At 32.0% G+C, this 22,442-nt stretch overlaps 1 long non-coding RNA gene across 1 annotated transcript; it reads right to left on the minus strand.

Annotated features, from left to right (window-relative positions):
- Nucleotides 1–338: 338 nt before the first annotated feature.
- LOC146867687 (uncharacterized) lies at nt 339–17,173 on the minus strand. The gene is made up of 3 exons (XR_014966124.1): nt 17,084–17,173; nt 8,306–8,340; nt 339–771 (listed from the first exon to the last, which is right to left on the minus strand). It is a non-coding gene; the product is annotated as an uncharacterized LOC146867687 (long non-coding RNA).
- Between the last annotated feature and the right edge of the window lie 5,269 nt (nt 17,174–22,442).

The following is a 22,442-nucleotide window of genomic DNA, read 5'->3' on the forward strand; positions in this document are numbered from 1 at the left end:
ATAAAAATTGGATATCTTTGTAAATTCATTTGATATGCATTAATGGGAAATTTTCTTCAAACGAATGTTTTACATTTTATTTTACTTACTAACAAAGGTTTCCTTCATGGTTGCATAATATGTTTGTATGTAATGTTACATGCAAATTATTTTATTGCATTTACAAGTACAGTTAAAAGCATTAATATTTGCAACCACTTCTAGTAAGACTTATACATTAGTTAGGTACAATAGTTATATTAAGAAGCATTTTTTAGTAGTATTGTGTTTTATGTTTCTATGGGAAAACAAACAATGACAAATTTTATTTAAAAGTGATATATTTTAACTTACCTCAGATATTGTCCCGGACACACTTAATAGTGTTTTTTCATTTGCTTCTCTTACTGTCTTTATAGGAGACAGTGGTGGAGCTGGTGGCTGCAAAATATATTCAGCTTGTTGAATAATAGCTGGTGATATTGTAATTGGCGGCATTCTTGATAATTTCGTTTGTTTGGTTATTAGTAATATAGCATTTTTGATCAGATAATTGCGAATTAGCATTCCATTTTGCTCTTTGGTTTGAGTATAATAATCTTCATTGTAACATGTAGCTTTAATAGATCCAGTTTGGTCTGCCAGAGCCATATAATACAATACTTTGTTTTCTTGTTTGGCATTGCGATAATAGGTTTTTGCTAAACATTGAATAATGTTGACACGTATTGCCTTTTGGTATGGCTTTGCATCTTCTTGTTTCATGTCTTTTAATTCTTGAATGGAAATCATCTGTAAAATAAAATGCAGCAGTAAATAATGATGTAATAAAGTTTGGCTTAAACAATATTTGCTAATATACTTGCATGGAATACATTTTTGTTAAATAGCTATCCATATTGGTTTGTGATCACTGTAATATGATTCTAATGTTCCATAATATGGGATGTCTGTGTTTGTATATATATGATCTAATAAAGAATTATAGTCTGTTGTGACCGTGCTTATTTTTTGAATGCAGTTATAATTTTCCATCATATAATTTAATAACAAATTGGTACTGTGTGTTGCTTTTTTTAAATCTATATTAAAATCACCCATTATTATATATTTATAGCTGGGGAAGGCATTTAATATGGTTGTTAAGATGTCTAATAAGGTTTGTATTGTGACTTTTGGTGGTTTGTATATAATTACTATAAGGTATTGTGTGTTATTAATACATTTTGTGAATTTTAAAATGTCAATTTCGTGTTCAGTTGTAAATGCTGGTTGCAATATGTGGTGTTTGTTGTAATATATTGCAATTCCATGGTTTGTATGCTTGCTATAATGTTTGTCAAATAACATCATATGATAATGGTCAATTTTAAATATATTTGGATTTGTGGTTTGTGTATTATTTATTTCGGTTAAGCATAATATTTCAGCACTCAATATATTAGTGTCAGCTAGCATTGCTTTGAAATTTTTTGGTAGTGAACGTATGTTATGTACTACAATTGTAAAGTAGTCATGATATTTGTTAATTTGTGGTATTGATATTTCCAATAACATATTTGTTTTTAAGCGTAACATTTCGGCATGCACTTTTGGGTGTATTAATATTTTAGTGTGATCAAAGTTTTTAATATATATGTTTTTTAAAGATTTTGCCCTGCTAATAGCTACGTAATGTAAATGATGTATTTTTGAATTATTAAAATGTATATATAATGGTTCTATTGTTTCACCTTGTGTTCGATGTATAGTGCGTGCAGAAGATTGGCGTAATGGAAATTGTTTGCGTATTATTGTGATGAATTTTTTTGTGAATTGGAAATGTCTTGATATTGGTACAATAGGTGTCCAATTATCTGAAATGTGAATATGATATAGGTGTTTGTTTTGTTGTCTTGTATATTTGCCTACTTTGCTATGATCAAATTGTATCCATACTACAATTGGTATGCCATTATTACTATCTACATATTCAACTATGCCTGTTGCACCATTGGTTAAGCCATCATTTACATTAATATTGGATGTTAAATCATAGCGTAATTTTATTGCAATATGCAATATGTGTGGTAAGCCCATTGTTTTTGTTGAGTCTGTTGGTAATTGTTTTAATATTGTTTGCTTTACTTCTTGGCTTAAGTCTGCTGCAACTGTATCTATTGCTAATGTTGTATATACTGCATTGTGCTTTATATGTTGCATTAGAACGTTATTATTTATTTCATTGACTTCTTTATTTGTAGACATTATATATGGTATAGTTTGTATAATACTTGGGTGAGGTACAATTTCTCTTAATTTTATATTTGCTATATCAGTTTGTGTATGCTGACCTATTCTTAGTCTATTAAGCATTAGTGCAAATGGCAAGTCATTTAACTGTCTCATTATCTTTGTAAGTTCATATAATTTAAAATGTGTTTGCCATAAGTTTGTACTTAATGGTCCATATAAATGTCTTGTATTGTCAAATATGTATGTGTCAAAAACAGGTTTTAATTGATAGAAATCTCCTATTGCTAGTATTGATATGCCACCAAATGGTTGGTTAGATGCTTTTATTTCTTGCAATCTGTTGTGTATAAAATTGAACATATTTGCACCTACCATTGATATTTCATCTATTATAAGCACTTTTATATGCATGAGTTGTGTTTGTAGCATGCTTCTGTTTTCATGTGTTAATTGTTTATATGTTAATTTTTGGGATACTGGTATTTTAAATGTACTATGTAATGTTTTTCCATTTATATTATGTGCTGCTTTTCCTGTTGGTGCTGTGAGTAATATATATATATTATCAGGATTTTCCCCTGCTTTAGTATTGTAGTATCGTAATAAAGTTTGATAGAGTGCAGTTATTAGAAAACTTTTACCTACTCCTGCACCACCTGTACAAAAAGTATAACAGGGTGTGGTTTGAGTTTTAAGTGGTGATATATAAAGTTAAGTTGTTCAAGTGTTAAATCTTGCATGATAAGATTGTATTCGTTTTCTGGTAATATATTATTTACGTAGATTTCTTCTTCTGCAGTGCTTCTAATTCCTAAATCAAATGATATGTCATATTGTATTTGTTCTTGATATTCTTGTGTGTTATTTTGTATATCATCTATTGATACTGCTGCTATAGGTGATAATGGAGGTGTAACAATAAGGTCATTATTTGTTGCTGCATTAAAATTGTTTGCTATTTCAGTTTGTTTATTATACTGAAAATAATTTTCATTGACTTGCTTTTGTACTTGTAAGTATCTTTCTAAGTATGTGTGTTTTGGTATAATTATTTCACTTTCTATCCTCCATGGATAATAAAGCATTAATAATTCCCTGTAATAATTTTCAGAGTCATTTAGTTTACTAAATCTACAGTAGCGAATGATTTTTTGTTGTTTACGCTTGATATATAACATGTTGGTTTTTTCCTGAAGTAAGTTATCTATCTCAATTTCTTCATCATCTGAACTGTAAAAGTTAGTTTCTAGCAGAAAATTATCATGATTGTTTTGTAGTGTTTCTTTTGTTTTCTTTGCTCTTTTATTGTACTTTGATGCATAGTCAGCTAATGTACATTGTTCTAATGTTTTTGGACGTTTGCTGTATTTAACAATTATATTGTCAAATTGTATCTTACTTGATGTATCTGGCAATGAGTTTATTGTCTGTATGTCTTTCATTAGGTATGTTCTTTTATCTGGCATATTTGTATTAATAAATACAAATGCTCTTGAACTTTTTCTTAATGGAATTTGCAAAATGAGATAAGCTGCTTCTTGTGCACTAATTTCAGTACAATTTAAAAATGTGTTACTTATGTGCTTTAATTGTTCTTTGATGCTTGGATTATGGTATACTTCTTTTGCAGCTTGTGCAATTATTTTGCTTAACCCTCGCTGTGATTTACTAATATATGACACGATATAGACAGCACAAGCATAAGCATCTAAAACATACTGTATGTCAATGTTAGCTTGCCATGTTTGTAATATTATATTATTATAGTTATTGATAAAGCATTCAGCTGGTGTTCTTTTTAAAAGTATAGTTTTTTTATCTATAATTGTTTGTATGCATTTTATATATTGGTTTTCAGTCAATTGCATATGTTGTAAAAATTCTTCAAATGAATAAGTATTAAAGCATTCTGAATTCATTGTTGTATGTATTAAGTCTATGTGCTGCTTTAGTATACTATCTGTCTTGTCTAATTCAATTGGTTCTAGTATAACAGTATATGCCATAGGATATTTAGGGTACTGATATTTACATGTTCTCTTGTGTTTTATGCGACAATTTTTAGTATGTCCATGTTTTTGTAATGGTAGTAATGGTTTTATACATGTGTCTACTGTTTTACTACATGTTATGTGACTGTCAATAAAATTTATAACTTCCTCATTTTTTGCTTTGTTATACTGCGGAGCATTATTAATCCATAACAATGCATGTATATGTGGTGATCCTCTTTGTTGAAATTCTATTCTATAAAAGTAATCAGAAATTTTTCCTATAGGATTACTTTTGTGTAGTAATATACAATTAAACAATTTCCTAACTTGATAGTCAAAGTGTCGTGCACATGTTATTGGGTTTTGTTGTATTAATGTGCATTTTGTCTCCCACGACATGCTCTCAAATTGTTCTTTACTGCACTCATTTTTATTGTTAATACGCTGAAGTATATTAATTAAATGATACCATTTTGTTTCTGCTGCTGATAAAGTGAGAAAGAATGTTGGTATTCCTAATTGCCTTATCATTGCAAATAAATCTTTTTTGCAATTTTCCCAATATGGAGGCGAACTTCGTATAGTTTTTAGTATTTTGTATCCTTCATTATATTGCAGTATGCCTTGTAAGTTGTCTTTTATATCTTTAACTGTTATAACTTTACCATCATTAAAATGTTTCTTTAGTGATATAAATATTTTGTCTTGAATTTGCTTTATATGTAATTTTTTTAGCTTAAAAAATATATTTGTTATACAATTAGCTACTCTTTTGTCGCAGCTTCTTAATTCCCATTGACATATTGTACTGTAATGTACTGGTATATGTCTTTCTTTGTTAGATGGTCTACGTTTACCACCAAATATTGTTGGAAATGCTAGATATTCAGAATCTTTATCTTCGTATAACCCACGTGGTGTATTATGTTCTGCAGGGGCTAAACTTAAAATATTTATATTATCGATAGGGACTGTTTCATTTGTTAATAATGTATCTAAGTTGCCGACTGGTACGTTATCTGTACTACTTGATGTATTATTTGCTTCGGAAGTGTTAATATCTATGTTTGTTTCTTGTGGGGCATATTCCCAATCTGTATTGACTGTTACTCCATATTCTTTGAATAAATTGCTATTGCATGCTAGCCATATAGCTGCATTTTTTACAACATTTGGTCGTACATTTTCAAAATGTGTATATGATTTATAGCTTAATCTCCGCTTTAATTTAATTGGAATTGTCATATTATCATGTATTTGTCTAGGTAAAATGGTAACAGTTGTCATAACATCAGATGGAACATTAACAACTGCACCTGATAATGATTTCTGGAAACCACGTGGCAATGTCCTAATTTGCAAAAAGGGTATTCTTGGTGATACTAACCTTTCTTCTAAGTTATGTAAATATAGTTCAGGTGGTATATCTGGAAAACTCATTCCATTATACACAGAACATGGTGGTATTTTTTCCTTGCTAATATATTTGTAACATGTAGTGCATATATAGTTTGTTTTATGTTTACTAATGTTACATAATATAAAGGTAATTTGTTTATCAATTTTATGTGTTTCTTTTATTGTTTGTTTGTGCCACATTTGGTTGCAAATAGTACAAACATATTCTGGTCCATAATGTATTTCAGTATGAAAGTTATCAATTAAAAACGTTTGTAATGTTCTTTGTGTGCTTATGTTATTTGTACAATTTTGAGTAATGTTTTCAATCAAAAGTTCATTTTGACATTGGTTTCCCTGCGAAGAGATGTTAGTAGTATCAACTAGTTTATTGGTGACTATTGGTGTACTATTGTCAATGTTATTTGTTTTTTGAATATTACTGTCGATCTGTATTTTAATAGCGTTTGTTTGTATACTTGTAGATAAAATAGTTTTTGTTGTGTTGGACAATTGTTGTGTATAATGTATATACATTTTTTTGTAACTATTTTCATTCTGTTTTAAAATTATTCTTTTTTGTGCTTTTTTAAAGGATTCTTGTTTGATTGTGTTTACATTAATTGGTGTTATTGTCAATAATATTAATGATGCATTGCAGGGCATTACATTATTTACAAGTTCAATTATATGTTGTGTAATATTATCAATGGTATTTAATGTTATAGCTATACTTTTACAGTTTATATGTAAACTTTTTTTATTGTTTGTATGTGAGTAAAATGTATAATATAGGTTGTTAGTTTTACCAATAGAAATTATATTTGTATGTAAGCATATTATTATGGAATTATATATAGCTAATGCATTCTGCAATGCTGTATTGATGGCTGGCTGTAATGTGTTATCTATAGATATATTATATAAATATGGTTTCCTAACTTTAATTGTATATATTGTATTAATGTAGTTTATGTAAGTAGGTATATCTTCTAACTGTATGTCTGTTTTGCTATAAAAGTTTATCAATTCTATATACAATGTATTGCCTAGATCCATTATATTATATAGATCTTCTGCAATCCACTTGGAGGCACTTTTTTGGTGATTATATATAATAGCAAATATATTATTGCAATTATATGTGTTGTTTATTAAATATTGTTTATCCTGGTTATGTTCTATTTTGAAATATGCTTCTATTTGCACTTTGCTAGTTTCGTCTATGGTACCTATATTTTGTTTGTTTATAGTAACTGTTTGCTTTTTGAGGTGTTGGTGTTTAGTATTAGTGTGTTTTGTTTTTTTGGGGTTTGTATTTGTATGATGTATTACATTAGTAAGTGTTTCTGTTGTGTTTAGAGCATCTATTGTTGTAGTTTGTTGTGTGTTTTTGTTTGTGGAAGTATGACTAAAATCTAATGGTATCTTTTGTATATTTGTGTCTAATGGTTTATTTTTTGCAAGCATATTTGTATCTGGTGTGTTATGTGTCATGTTATATTGTGATATATCATTTTCTAATGCTGTACTTTTTTTAGTTTTTTTAAGTGGTTTACAAATAATAGTGTTTGGATTATGTCTTTTTTTAATGTTTTTTTTTGTGTAGTAATTGTATGTGGTGTATTTAATAATGACAGTGAATTTTGTACATAGTCACTTGTATTAATATTTGTATTATGCAACTGTGGTGGTGATGTTTGTTTAGTAAAAGATTTTGCAGGGTTATCAAGTTTTGTGCATAAGCCAGTATTATGTATAAATAATTTAGGAGTTTGATTTGGTGTATTTTGTTTGTTTATGCGTTGAGCTCTGCTAAAGGACTTTTTCTGTATTGTATTTATATCAATTGGTGTTAATTCAAATTGAACATCTTCTGCATTATATAATTTTATGCAAGATGCTAAATTGTTAATGTACTTAATTACTTCTTCAAAGGTTTTTTTTTGGAGGACTATGCATGTTCCACGTTCATGTGGCATTCCATTGCTATCTCGGCTATGTGAATCAAAAATGAAATACTTATCTTCATTTTTTATTATAGAAATAACATATATATCCATGCAAAGCAGGACTCCAGAATGTGTTAATGATATAGCTAATGCAGCTTGTATATCTGGATATAATGAATCAAAACGTTTAAATATGTTACCATAATATGGTTGATAAAGCTTTATAGAATACACATTATCCATATGTTGTATATATTTAGGTAGATCATCAGGATGCATAAGATCTTCTTTGTTAATGGAGTGCATTTCTGTATATAAAGCATCTCCAAGGTCCATTATATAATGCAAATCATCAACATCCCATATATTTGCCGGTTTGTCATAATTGTAAAGAATAGCAAATGTACTATTTGGCAAACATTGTTTACCTCTAGAAGTCATTGCAAACTTTTCATTTCCTTGGTGGTAATTGGCTTGCACTATGTTATGCATTTTTATTTCTTTATACAGATGTTGTTTTTAAAGTATTACTGCTTATAATTGTTTTTTAAAATATTGAATTGTATAGATATGCAACTTTATATGTATATTTATATTTGTATTTTTTTTAAATTATATGAATACTTTTATATCAGTTTACTTAATAAAAATTAGATATAATTAGATAATTTGAAGGAGGTATATTATACTGGTATGTATAAACTATTTGTATATATTGACATTGATTGATTGTAATAAATATCTTACCTTGTCAATAGGTTTTTCTTTTCTTTTTTAGGTATCTGCAAATAAAAAGAAATACATATTTTTAAAATTTGCTTTAATTTATAAATGTTTACTACATTATAGTATTAGCTATTTTAAATTGCTTGCAAAGTATTTTTTTATACATTGTAGCATTTATAAGGCAGTAGAAGTTTTTTGTAAAAAAAATATCTTGATATTATTGTTAGATATTATATTCATAACTTTTTGAAGTAATAATTTTGTTTACAAAAGATAACAAGATATTTGCTTAGATAGGCAATAAAGAATGTTAGATTGCAATAAAATTGTTTATTATTAACTTTTTAAAGTGATCTGTCTTAGAATTAATTGTTAATTTAGAAATGTTGAATTATAGTTATAACTTGTAATGAGTTTTTGGTGTTTGTTACTAAAGTAAAATTTGAGTATGCGAGTATATTGTTCAAGGATTTAAGAATTGTAGAGGTATGGGAAGGAGTATAGGTTTAGGCTTTAACACTACAGTATACTTATTTGGCATACTGCTATTGGGCTGTAAAAAAATATGGTGATTGTACTTGCATTTATAAAGTGCTTACTACCCATGATGTAACATTAAGATATCATTCAGCAAGTATTTAAGTGTTCTTGTATTAAAAAATGCTTAGGGGTGATTTTTTATAAAAACAATAGAGATTTATTAAAAAACAATATGTAATGAAATGAAGAATGGATATAACAAACAGTTATTTTGGTTGAAAAGGATAACTGGAAAATACAGAGGTGGCAACTATATAGTGCTTCATATCTCAAAAATGCGTTAAATTTTCTTTGTAGAAGTGGGATTAGTACAGAAATGTAATAAGATTACTAATCAAGTAGTATCCGAAAATCAGCAATGTGAAATGTAAGCATGCAAGTGTGTTTGTTTAATTGGAAAGGATAGTAAAGTGGCAAGTGAGATAGTTGTAAAAGGCTATGCCTTATTAATTTTTACCTGTTACTTCATTATAAACTGCTGTTTAGTGAGAACTGTGTTTTTGTTTTTCTTAAATTAGAATCTGATAATAATAACAAGTTTCAGCTGTAGTATATAAAACATGCTTATTTATGTAGCCATAGTGTATGGGTGTGTTTCCTTAATAAATAATGGTTATAGATGAATTAGTATGGGTAAATATGAAATTAATTTGTAGGGTAAATATGCAAGTTAGTTTTCCGGCTTGGGAAGGATAGCTGGCAAATACAAGAGCGATAATTCATGTAGGCTGGGCATCTTGTTAAGGAATTAGGAAATCTTTTATTAAAAGTAGCATGTTACTTTAGAAATCATAAGATTAGTAGTGACGTAGTATAGGAAAATAGTTTATGTCAGCGGTGAGCATGTAAGTTTGTTAGTTTTATCGCTAAGGACAATAGGAAGGCAGATGAGAAAGTTTGTAAAAGGCAAAGCCTTATTAAGGTATGTACCTGTTACTTGATGATGAAGTGCCCTTTAATAGGAATTTTGGACTTTGTTAGTTTTATTGGGAAAGATAATAGGGAGGCAGGTGAGAAAGTTTGCAAAAGGCAAAGCCTTATTAAGGTATCCATCTGTTAATTAATGATGGAGTGCCCTTCAATAGGAATTGTTGCTTCTCTGTTGTTTTTCTTCTGCAAGTTAAATAAATAATTGTAACAGCATTTGTAGCTGTAACATATTAGATGTTGCCTATTTTTTTGCAGGCACATACTATGGATCTGTAAGCAAATATAATAATTGAATGTTGCATTTCTATAGTGCTTACTATTCCTAACGTGAGTAAACTATTTTTTTTGCAAACAATATATTATTTTAGCAGTAAAAATGCATAGAGGTGAATTAGTATAAAACAATATTTATTAATTTGAGGGGTGATCATGCAAGAAAGTTATTTGTATTGTAAAGGATAGCTGAGAAACAAAGGAGCGGCAAGATATATAGCGCGTGGCTTTGATAGAATATTAGAAAATCTTTTCCAGGAGTAGCATGTTAGTTTAGCAATTAAAGTAGATAACTGTGAAGGTAATATAAAAACTTATTAAATTATTGTTAACAGTAGGCATGTGTGAGTTTAATTGAAAGAATATTAGTAAGCAAGTTAATAGGTATTATAAAGGCAAGCCTAATATGTCATTTAAATGAAATTTGATCATGAAGTGCCCTGCAGTAATGAAGAATTGTGGCTTTTCTGTCTCTGTGTTTATGCAAGTTAAAATATTAGATTATAATAGAACTGTCAGTCAACAAATATGAGATGTTGCTTACTACTGTAAAGGACTAGTATATATTAATCAGTGACTATGCAACAATGCTGCAAGATTTGATGTTTCGTGTTTTTTTTTGGCATATGGTACAGTTCAATTTTAAATGACACCATGCTTATTTGATTAGCAAGATTTTTTTATATTTAGTTATGGCTATAAGTCAGTTAAAAACAAAGAGGGACTTCTTTTAAAGGGGTATAACTAAGTAATTTTAAGTTGTAGCTTAAATATACATAAACTTTAAATATGTTTGTAGTATAGTAGTGCATAATATATATTTTTTTGTTTTGTGTTACCGCATCCAGATATATGATGTAAGTAATATTATATGTATAACAAGGCAGGACTATTGGCTTTGTTAATAGATGTTATTTGCATAAAATAAATAAGCAGCAATTATGACTTGCTGTATTTTATATTAAAATTTTCTTACTTAAAGCCTGATAATACGATACTGGTGCCACCTCTGCTTGATCCAGATGGCTTGTTTAGCGCCCTAACATTAGTGCTGGTTTAGGCCGTTTTTTTTTTTTTTTCTATGTGTACTTGTGGACTTAGGTCAGGCGCCCAGTTTTTAAAGACGCCTTCACCTTGGGTAAGTGACTGGCATGAGTGTTTTATAGATATCTATTTTAAAGCTACATAATTTTTCAAAAGGAGGATAGAAAAACAATTAGTACAAACGTTATGTTGTGTTACTTTTATGCTATTTAAAATTGCAGTGTGTGCAAGTATGTCTTGTCTTTGGCTACAGCTTGTATTAGTTTGTAGAGAGCGCTACCTCCCACTGCGTTGTTGTTATTTAAATAAAAAAAGTTATTATGTGCTAGAGTTAATGCACGTTAGGCTTATGTTTTGATAGATTTCCCTGCATCTGTAATTCATATCAGGATGGAAGCAAACAAGGGGAACTAATTGAAACTTATATTTGTTTACCTGAATGGGGTATACACAAACAGCTGAGTCCTGTCTAATAATTACGGTGCCTTTATTTAATAGCTTTTCTGGTTGTGGCAGAGTTAGATTTTGTATTGCAGATAGCTTACCATGTACTAAGTTATTTTTTAATGACTGTTAATTGTGTATCTTTACTTTTATAAATATATGCATGTTTGAGTGTCTCCATGTGTGTGTGTATATTCTCTGTATGTATATGTGGTTGTGACTATGTTTGTGCATATTTATTTGTGTGTATTTTTGTGTGTATGCAAGTTGACATATGCTTTGTGTCTGTATGTCATTGTATGTATGTATATGACTGTATGTTTGTTTATGCATATGTGTGTAATGACGCATTTGTAGCTGTGTGCGCGTTTTTGTACGTGGGTAACACACACTACACACACTCTTGGAATGTTATTATTTTTCTAGTGATGGCCTGTTCAACTGCATTGGATGGAGAGTGTCTGTAAAGGATGGCCCATGATTATGTCATTTTTTTAACATGTATCAATTTACTTGCACTGCAGTGTACTTAATACTTAAACTTTAGAAACAATTTAATATTGAGCAGTTGTTTTCTATAATTGATAATAACTTTAGCAATATAGCGACTTGCATATTAAAAAGAAACCTTTAGGATGTTTAATTCAGTATAAAAACACAAAGCCAGGTGAGAGAATCTTTTGTTCTCTGCACCTCCAGGTTCTAGTGTAATGTACCCATGTGGGGCAACTGTGTTTTTCCTATGGTATAACAGTGCCTCTAGGTGGTATGGTATGGTTAATATACATGGTATACATTATATATTTGTATACAGTTAAGAAATGGAAAGGAAAAGGATGTATGAATAAATGTATTTTTGGCAGAATGAACTGATTAGATGGATGGGTAGGTGGGTGAGTGCGTTGATTGGTAATTGGATGCATGAATGTATGATTGCTCATATTGGAATTGATAGATGACTGAATGGATGCCTGTGTGGATAAAATAATGTTTGTTGTATGGATGAACAGGCAAAATGCACCAACAAACGAATAGATTAATGTACGGATGGATGATTGCATGTGTGTGTGTATGTATAGATGGGTGGAAAAATGCATGTTTAGCGATAGGAAGCAGTTTCTATTTACTAGCTGTGTTTGATGGTTGTCTAGCTTCACAGAACTTTTATTCTTATTGCTGTGGTACATGATGTATATTTCAGCTAGCGTGCTTATTTTGAAGTTAAACTTTGAAAAATGGTTTCATACACTACTTTTCTATAAGAAGGCAAGTTAAATAAAGAGCATTTGAATCTGTCATATAATTTTGTGTGGCACTGTACATTCAGTAGCTATAAATACCTGTTGGGAAGGGATTCGTACTTCCGCGTAGCCTTCGTTTATACCCCTTTAAGATAGAAGCTACACAGAGACAGAGCGTAAGTTTATAATAGTAGGGAGCACCTCTTATACTAATGGCCTTTTAATAATATTTTAGCGAGTATTAAAAGAGTATGTTTTATAAAAATCTATTAGCCCTGTGTCCCGGACACGAATTGTGGGCGGATGGGTCGATAAACTGCAGAAATCGCATACAAAGGCTTAGAAGTTAGCTATCTAAATAACCCACCGAGGACTCCTGCTTTGAGATGTGTTAAGACGCATATAATATCCTGAACTGAGCGATCGATCGCTATATATTTTTAAGTTACAAATACCACAAATTGTAAATTATTAACACTGCTTCTGTTTCTATTACCGATAGATAGTGCGATGGGTGAAGTGCTTGAGGGGTGGGGGCGAAGAGAACAACAGTGCAAGATCATTCCTGCCACAAATGGGACCCACTCGATTATAAGCGTGGTTGGCTTACAGGTTGCTTTTATAGAATACAGGACCCGAGCGTGTCTGTAAGGTCATGCTGTTTGTGATACGTCTGCTGCACGGTGACAATGTCGTTTTTGTAAATGAATTTAAAAAAAAAACATAAGCAAAAATAATGTTATGAGCAAGGTAATAGCTGTAAGTTTACTAATGCCGAGATTTTTGCATTGTAAAAGCTTGTTTAATGCTTTTGTGTTATGGTTTTTCACTTTTAAGTAAAGACTTTAAACACGTATACACGTGTTTACAATATGTGTTCAAATATGCATATAATTAGTGCGTTGCTGAAAGAGCAACATCGTAAAAGCAATATATAAAATATATCTTTATTTATAGAGTATTTTTAATAACAACTAACATTTATTTTAAAACTGTTCGTCATGCTAAACGTATGCTAGTTGGCAAAAAAAAAAAAACACGTGATACGACCTCGCTAGCGTGCTCGTGCACATTGCTGCTGGGAGCATTTTGCTTTCGATGTTATACACAGGCACAATGGAAACGTTAGCTGGATGGGCACACGGAAACTCGTAGCGAGGCTATTTTAAATGCTGCTAACTGTAAGTACCTTAAAAGATTATTATATTAAGAGGAGCGTAGAATCCTAGCATGATGAAATAGTTGTAAGAAAGCTAAAGTGAAAGGATTGAATGTTGTAAGAAGAGAAAAGGTATGGCGTAGTAACCGCGTTGGTAGTGTAGTGTTTATGTAATGCAGATAGAGTAAGTGCTAGGTTGCAGAGGAGTATAGACTATATTTGAATATTAGTGTTAGTAGGAGAGCGCAAATGGGTAAATACGAGTAAAAATGGAGTTTCGCCGAAAATGTTGCGAAAGTAGTGGAGATTGCAGTTTCGTGGTTGCGGTGAGGACAGTAGCAAATGTAATCGAAAATAGCAGTAAGATAGACAGTTGTATAATCAGCAATGTTGGAAATGCCGGGGAGTAGGTGTGCAGCATGTTAGGAATCGCACTATAATAGATAGTTTTAATTGTATATGGTTTTGTTGTTATAATATATTAGAAGACGAACTAGTAAAACGGAGTATAGATATACGTAGCAGTAAAAGGAAGTTACATGTGGACACTTATATATAGTGATTACGAACTAATTGGTGAGTAAACAAATGCATGCCTGGCTACAGGAAGCTGTTTCCTCTCAGTGGCTCTGTTCAATGATTGTCTAATTTACGGAACTTTCATATTATTGCTGTAATACATGATGCACATCTCGGCTAGCATGCTCATTTTTAAGCGAAACTTTTAAAAATGGTTTCACACACTACTTTGTACAAGAAAGCAAGTTAAATAAAGGGCGTTGATTTTTGTAATATAATTTTGTATGGCACTGTACATTTACTAGCTCTAAATACGTGTGAGGGACGAATTCGTAGCTCCGTCCAGCCCTCGCCTCTACCCTTCTAAGGTTCAAGCTATACAAAGACAATTCGGCGGTGGAGGTAAGAAGGCAGCACTTCTTATGCTAATGGGTTTTAATAATACTTTAGCGAGTATTAAAAGAGTATTTTTAATGAATATCTATTAGCGTTGCGTCCTGGACACGAACTTTGTGCGGAGGGGTGAATAAACTGCACACAAAGGCTTAGAAGTTAGCTATGTAAATAACCCACCGAAGACTCCTGCCTTAAGATGTGTTAAGACATCTATAAAACCCTGAACCAAGCGATCGATCGTATAAATATTTAATGCCAAAGGGAACACAAATTGGGACTATTAATACTGCTTCTGTTCCTATTACCGATAGATAGTGCGATAGGAGTGAAGTGCTTGAGGGATGGAGGCGAAGGGGACAAGAGCGCGAGATCGTCCTGCTACGAATGGGATCCACTCGATTACAAGCGTAGGCAGCGTTCAGGTTGCCTTTCTAAAAGACAAGACCCGTGCGTGTCTGTAAGGTTATGCCTTTTGTACTACGTCTGCTGCACAGTGACAATGACGTTTTTTAAATGTATTATAAACAAAAAACATTAGCAAAATAATTTCATGAGCAATGGCAATAAGTCTAACTTTATCAATGCCGAGACTATTGCATTGTAAATGCTTGTTTAATGGTTTTGTTGTTATGTTTTTTTTGCTTTTAAAGAAAGACTTTAAACATATATACACGTGTTTACATTATATGTTTAAAAATGCATATAATTAGTGCGTTGCCTAAAGAGCAACATCGTAAAAGCAAAAATGTAAAATATATCTTTATTTGTAGACTATTTTTAATAAGAACGAGCATTTATCTTAGAACTATTCGTCTACTAAACGTATGCTAGACGGGAAAAAAAATATCACGTGATACAACCTCGCTAGTGTGTTCGTGCATGTATTATTGCTGCTGAGAGCATTTTGCTTTCGATGTGATATACAGGCATAATGCGAACGTTAGCTGTATGTGTACATGAAAACTTGAACTCAGCTTATTTTAAATGCTGCTAACTGTAAGTACCTTAGAAGATTATTACGTTGAGTGGAGTGTGCAGTCTTAGCATAAAGAAATAGTTGTAGGTAAGCCAAAGTAAAGATATTGAATGTTGTAGTAGGACAAAAGGTATAGCGTAGGAACCGTGTTGGTAGTGTAGTGTTTATGTACTGCAGATAGAGTAAGAGCTACTTCACAGGAGTGGAAAGACTATATTTATATATTAGTGTTGGTAGGAGAGTACAAGTACGAACTGACAATTGATTTTATTGCGAAAATGTTAGAAAGTAGTGGAAATTGCAGGTTGGTGGTTTGGTGAGGACAGTAGCAAATGTAATCGAAAATAGCAGTTAAATAGACAGTTGTATAATCAGCAATGTGGAAAATGCCAAGTAATAGGTGTGCAGCATGTTAAGAATTGCACCATCATGGATAGTTCTAATTATATATGCTTTTGTTGTAATAATCTAAAATAATGCGAACTAGTTAAACGGAGTATAGATACACGTAGTAGTAAAAGGAAGTTACATGTGGATACTTTAATATACTAAATAGCAACTAATGCACGTTATAATATAGATGGACAAAAAGATATAGGAAAACCTAAGGGGTAAATGAAAGTGGAGAGCAAAAAAAATAGGGGAAATTGAATCAATAAAATGCAGCTTGCTTATAAGATCCAATGTATTTGAGGTACTCAGTTTAAAAAATGTATTTTTTGAGTGCAACAGTAACAGATGCTTTTTAACGTAATATAGACCACAGCACGTGCATAACATAACAGCGAGAATTGTAATACAAAATTACGTGTATTACTGTTTCGCAACCTGGCAAATAATTAAAAATCAACCCCAACAAGTAAATTATTCGTTATTAATATATTAGGTTAAGATATCACGCACACAAGGTAAACAAAGTACGTGTAAACTACATATATAAAACGGCATATAAATACAGGCAAGTACATTCTGGTGAGTTTGTAAAGAAATCGAAACATAAGTATTAACCTGAAAGTGTTTGGTAATATGTACTTTATATACAAGCAAACATTACCTGTGTTAGCGGCAAACACGAAGCAGGAAAAAATATTTTTCTATTAAAAGCAGTTTACCAATGAAATAATACGCAATCGCTAATACGCTTTATATGAACATTAAAAGTGCAATTGCTTAAGCGACGTTAGTAACTGTTAAATTGGGCAATTACTAAAGTTGATTTTACTAAGAGCATAATTGCATTTGAATTGCAGTGTATACAAAGGTTATTATTTACTCACACGTATGTTCGTTGACGTACTATAGCCAAGGATTATTTTTAAGGCAGCTAAAAATCCAAATGACGATATGGCACAATGAGCTTTTTACCCTGCAATCCAAAAAAGATAGTTGTAAATAGACAGGTACATGTAAATACATGGCAATACTAATTATTAAGTAGCATAATACATGGCAGCTGAACGGGCAAAGCGCATTAAACACATGCATTTGTACTACGTGCAAAGCAAAAGGTTATAGATATGTTTTCTATAATGTTGGGTAAATAATGTATGTTAAAAAAACATCTTAACAGAATGCTTTGAGATATGCTACACACATAATAAGAGTTTTAAAACAAGGTGAATAATAATACAATGCTGCGTACAGTATTCGTATGTAAGTCGCACTTGTAGCAAATGCTGTGTAATCGTAACAAATTGTACAAGAAGCTAGTTGAGTAAGGCTCCTAACAAACGATGTCTCTGTATGCATGTTAAGATGCGAGTAGTTATATGGTACTTATAACAGATGTAATATATGTGCAATAACGCAGTATTTTACTAAAGTAGCATAACATGTAAATAATTAATATTATAAAAGTAACGTGAAAGAAAATTATAAGCTTAATAATACATATGCAATTATCAAAAAAGATTTTGCAATTAGTAAGTATTTTAGATTGTACAATAATTATGAACAGGTAAATAAATAATATAAAACCTCAGTAAAACTTACCACAATAACAGCAGTATGTAGATAAAGATATAGCTCGTACAATGGGCACCACAGCTTCAGCATTCTGTAGAATGGTTGGTGTACCACGTTTAAATAGACCTTGAAAAGCACATTGCCATGAAGAAAAGTCATAAAATGGGGGAAGACACAGTAAAGGAAATGTATAGCGATGGTGTGAAGATAGGCAGGTGCTACAAACCACATGTGGGCATTGTAAATGCGGAGAACGCCTTTTTGCATACGGTGTAACATCAAAGCGCACATTTCGGCTAAATGCATCTAGTAGTAATGTCTATTCATAAAGTATGCAAGTACGATAAAAATATGACGAATGTGAACACCAGCTAAATTATAAGTTTGTTTACAGTACCACTTATATAGACGTATTCTTATAAATTAACACTTGGTTGTATTTTATAAAAAAAAACAATATCATGTGTATAGTATGTAAACGTTGACAAATCTTTATATGCAGTAAAGGATTATAGTAGTATTTCTTCTTAATGTTGGAAGGATTAGACAACAATATAAGATACAACTGAGAACATCAGGAGAACTATATGTTTGTATGCAGTACCACTAATATGGGCAGGCTGCTTTTAATATAAACGCTGATGCATTTTATAAATAAGGTGAATACTCTGTACACAGTGTATAAAGACCGTCATGCCTCAAAAACAGCAAAAGCGTCTAGTAGTGTCTCTCCTTTCATAGCACAAAGGACCAGGCAACAATATTAGATGGTAAGCCAAATACTATTGAATATATATTAAGCAGAATACTATTGAGCATATTTGAAGGTATGCTAAAACTTATTATATTTAGATCAGTAGACAACTGCTCTTACAGCGGTAATAATAGCGTTTAATATAGCGCACAGAATCGCTATAAAAGTTCATGTTTCCGTATGAACATGAGCTTGTATCTTGATTGTCTACGATAACATAATGAAGAAATTAAACAGCCAATGAATGTTTAATACAGCAAAGCCCATCGGAAATCCAACGCATATCACAAAAGCAGTTCGTATAACGCTGAAAGGTGAAAAAAAGCAAAACTTAACAATGAGTTAAAAATAAGTAATTTTTCATTTAGTCCTTTTCCGTTCTTTAAAAAAACTATGGCGCCAGTTAGACGGCTGCTAAAGGTTTTGCTACAAGTTGGAGCTATGCTAATCGTGTAGACCGCAAGCAGACAATTAATGTGGCGATATCAGCAGACTGCTTTTAACAAAAACGCTGTTGCATTTTATAAAGTAGGCCAATACTCTGTGCACAGTGTATAAAGGACGTCATGCCCCAAAAACAGCAAAAGTGTATGGTAGTGTTCCCCCTTTCGTAGTACGAAAGACCAGAGAACAATATTAAATGTAAAGCAAAATACTATTGAGCATATATTAAGCAGAATACTATTGAGCATATTATAAGGTATGCTAAAAATTATTATACTTTGATCAGTAGACAACTGCTCTTACAGCCATGATAATGGTGTTGAATATAGCGCACAGATTCGCTATAGCAGTTCATGTTTTCGTAGGAACATGAACTTGTATGCTGATTGTCTACGATAATATGATTAAAATTAGATGGCCAATGATTGTTTACTCAGCAAAGCACATCGAACATCCAACGCATATCACAAAAGCAGTTCGTATACGGCTTAAAGGGGAAGAAAGAGCGAAACTTAGTAATGAGATAATAACAAATAATTTGTCATTTAATGCCGTGCTGTTCCTTAAGAAAACTATGGCGCCAGTTAGACGGCTGCTAAAGGTTTTGCTATAAGTTGGAGCTATGCTAATCATGTAGGCCGCAAGCAGCCAATTAATGTGGCGATATCAGCAGACTGCTTTTAACCAAAACGCTGGTGCATTTTATAAAGAAGGCCAATACTCTGTGCACAGTGTATAAAGGACAATGTTTTGCTAACAGTTGGAGCTATGCTAATCATGTAGCAACGCAAGAGGCCAACTATCGTGGCGCGAACAGTCACCTAAGCAAACGCTGATGTGAGTCACTGAATGCTGGGGCCTATGTATGAGCGTTCAAAAACAAGTAATTTGTTATTTAATCCCGTACCGTATTTTAAGAAAACTATAGCGGCAGTTAGACGGCTGCCAATGTTTTGCTACGAAGTTCCTATAAGGCTGAAAGGGAAAAAAAAGCCAAACTTAGCAAAGAGAGCAAAAAAAGTCATTTGTTATTTAATCCCCTTATGGATTTTAAGAAAACTATGGCGGCAGTTAGACGGCTGCCAATGTTTTGCTACGAAGTTCCTATAAGGCTGAAAGGGAAAAAAAAGCCAAACTTAGCAAAGAGAGAAAAAAAAGTCATTTGTTATTTAATCCCCTTACAGATTTTACGAAAACTATGGCGCCAGTTTGACGGCTGCCAAAGGTTTTGCTACAAGTCAGAGCTATGCTAATCGTGCAGGAACAGAGAGAGCTAATTAACGTGGCGCGAAGAGTCAGCCAAGCAGACGCATGGCGATGGTGTGAAGATAGGCAGGTGCTACAAACAACATGTGGGCATTGTAAATGTGGAGAACGAGTTCTTACACGATGTAACATCACAAGCGCATATTCCAACTAAATGCATCTAGTAAAGGAAACTGTATAAGGTATGCAAGAACGATAAAAACACGACGAATGTGAACACCAGCTAAATTATTAGTTTGTTTGTAGCATCACTTATATAGACGTATTCTTTTCAATTAAAACTTGGTTCTATTTTATAAAAAAGGACAATATCAAACGCTGCCAAATCCCAATATGCAGTAAAGGATTATAGTAGTATTTATTCTTTGATGCCACAAAGAATTAGATGACAATATGAGATACGACTGCGAACATGAAGTGGAGTATATGTTTGTGTGCAGTACCACTAATATGGATAGACTGCTTTTAACAAAAAACGCTGGTGCGTTTTATAAACAAAGCCAATACTCTGTGCACAGTGTGTAAAGGCCGTCATGCCCCAAAAACAGCAAAAGCGTCTAGTAGTGTCTCTCCTTTCGTAGCACAAAGGACCAGGCAACAATATTAGATGGTAAGCCAAATACTATTGAGTATATATTAAGCAGAATACTATTGAGCATATTTGAAGGTATGCTAAAACTTATTATATTTAGATCAGTAGACAACTGCTCTTACAGCGGTAATAATGGCGTTTAATATAGCGCACAGAATCGCTATAGAAGTTCATGTTTCCGTATGAACATGAGCTTGTATCTTGATTGTCTACGATAACATAATGAATAAATTAAACAGCCAATGAATGTTTAATACAGCAAAGCCCATCGGAAAACAAACGCATATCACAAAAGCAGTTCGTATAAGGCTGAAAGGGGAAAAAAAGCCAAACTTAACAATGACATAAAAATAAGTAATTTTTCATTTAGTCCTTTTCCGTTCTTTAAAAAAACTATGGCGCCAGTTAGACGGCTACTAAAGGTTTTGCTACAAGTTGGAGCTATGCTAATCGTGTAGGCCGCAAGCAGACAATTAATGTGGCGATATCAGCAGACTGCTTTTAACAAAAACGCTGTTGCATTTTATAAAGTAGGCCAATACTCTGTGCACAGTGTATAAAGGACGTCATGCCCCAAAAACAGCAAAAGTGTATGGTAGTGTTCCCCCTTTCGTAGTACGAAAGACCAGAGAACAATATTAAATGTAAAGCAAAATACTATTGAGCATATATTAAGCAGAATACTATTGAGCATATTATAAGGTATGCTAAAAATTATTATACTTTGATCAGTAGACAACTGCTCTTACAGCCATGATAATGGTGTTGAATATAGCGCACAGATTCGCTATAGCAGTTCATGTTTTCGTAGAAACATGAACTTGTATGCTGATTGTCTACGATAACATGATTAAAATTAGATGGCTAATGATTGTTTACTCAGCAAAGCACATCCAACATCCAACGCATATCAGAAAAGCAGTTCCTATACGTCTTAAAAAGGAAGAAAGAGCGAATCTTAGCAATGAGATAATAACAAATAATTTGTCATTTAATGCCGTGCTGTTCCTTAAGAAAACTATGGCGCCAGTTAGACGGCTGCTAAAGGTTTTGCTACAAGTTGGAGCTATGCTAATCGTATAGGCCGCAAGCAGACAATTAATGTGGCGATATCAGCAGACTGCTTTTAACAAAAACGCTGTTGCATTTTATAAAGTAGGCCAATACTCTGTGCACAGTGTATAAAGGACGTCATGCCCCAAAAACAGCAAAAGTGTATGGTAGTGTTCCCCCTTTCGTAGAACGAAATACCAGAGAACAATATTAAATGTAAAGCAAAATACTATTGAGCATATATTAAGCAGAATACTATTGAGCATATTATAAGGTATGCTAAAAATTATTATACTTTGATCAGTAGACAACTGCTCTTACAGCCATGATAATGGTGTTGAATATAGCGCACAGATTCGCTATAGCAGTTCATGTTTTCGTAGGAACATGAACTTGTATGCTGATTGTCTACGATAACATGATTAAAATTAGATGGCTAATGATTGTTTACTCAGCAAAGCACATCCAACATCCAACGCATATCAGAAAAGCAGTTCCTATACGGCTTAAAAAGGAAGAAAGAGCGAAACTTAGCAATGAGATAATAACAAATAATTTGTCA

The sequence above is a fragment of the Triturus cristatus genome, chromosome 1_2 (assembly GCF_964204655.1).
Source record: "Triturus cristatus chromosome 1_2, aTriCri1.1, whole genome shotgun sequence".
Taxonomy (NCBI): Eukaryota; Metazoa; Chordata; class Amphibia; order Caudata; family Salamandridae; genus Triturus; species Triturus cristatus.